Source organism: Austrofundulus limnaeus, unplaced genomic scaffold (genome assembly GCF_001266775.1).
Source record: "Austrofundulus limnaeus strain Quisiro unplaced genomic scaffold, Austrofundulus_limnaeus-1.0 Scaffold1581, whole genome shotgun sequence".
Taxonomy (NCBI): Eukaryota; Metazoa; Chordata; class Actinopteri; order Cyprinodontiformes; family Rivulidae; genus Austrofundulus; species Austrofundulus limnaeus.
Window position 1 is genome coordinate 28,473 of NW_013953983.1, and position 1,300 is coordinate 29,772.

Consider the following 1,300-nt stretch of genomic DNA (forward strand, 5'->3'; position numbering starts at 1 on the left):
TCCCCTAACAGCGTATCTAATCTTCTCTAAATGAATGTAAGACCAAACTTCTCTTAACCAATGACCATATATTGGAGGATGTGGATCCTTCTATCGAAGAAGAATAAGTCTTCTAGCCAGTAGAGAGCAGAAAGCTATAACAAAGTCCTCTGATGTTCACTGAGGGAAGCTTCTGCTGGAGCCACCCCAAAGAGAGAGATGAATGGTGATGGATGAACAGTTCCTCCAAACAGTCCTGAAAAGGTATCAAAGATGCCTTGCAAGTAACCATGTAGCTTAGGACAGGACCAGAATGTGTGCAGAAGTGTGGCAGGAGATTGTTTACAATGATCACACGCTGGATCCAAGTCCCTTTTGAATTTGCACAATCTGTCCTTAGACCAGTGTAGAYGATGTACTACCTTGAATTGAACTGTAACATGTTTCACACATATTGAGGATGAATATATCTTTTGAATTAATTTTTGCCAAACTGTGTCTGATATGGATTCCTCCAAGTCCATCTCCCWCTTGCCCTTCAAAGAATCTAAATTGGAGTCAGAAAATGAGCTGAGCGGAGAATAAACTCTGCTCATAGAGCGTTTTGTTACAGACTTACACATCAGAATCTCATCTATAAGAGAAGTTGGGGGGCGTATAGGAAAACATCCAGAGCTTGACATTACAAAATGTCTCAGTTGTAAAAACCTGAAGAACTGTGACTTATGGATGTCAAATATCTGTGCTAACTGTTAAAATGAGGTGAACTTATTGTCTGTATAAAGATCATTTAGAGAAGTTATTCCCTTTAAACTCCAAGTGTTGAAAACAGAGTCCATTAGTGAAGGAGCAAACATATGGTTATTTGATACTGGAGCAGACAATAATAATTCTGTACTTTTAAGCGACCTCCTGCACTGATTCCAGATTTTTATTGTGTGAGTTACAACCGGATTAGAAGTATAAGTTGAGATGGGTTGATTAAACAGCAACCGGGAGCAAAGTAGAGCAGAGAGAGAGAGCTCGCCGTAACTGATTTCCTCTCTAGAATTACCCATGAAGGAACAGGATTGTCGTCTCTCAACCAGTACAGTAAGGCTCTAATGTTGGCTGCCCAGTAGTAATATAAAAAAGTTGGGGAGTGACAAGCCACCAAGACCATGGGGTAACTGTAACATCTTACTGCCTATCTGTGGATGCTTTTTATTCCAAATAAAGGATGACAATTCACTATTTAAATTTGTGAAGAAAGTCCTGGGGTCTCATTTATAAAGGATTGCGTGGAAACCATACTAAAAGTGAACGTACGGCCAAAAGGCGG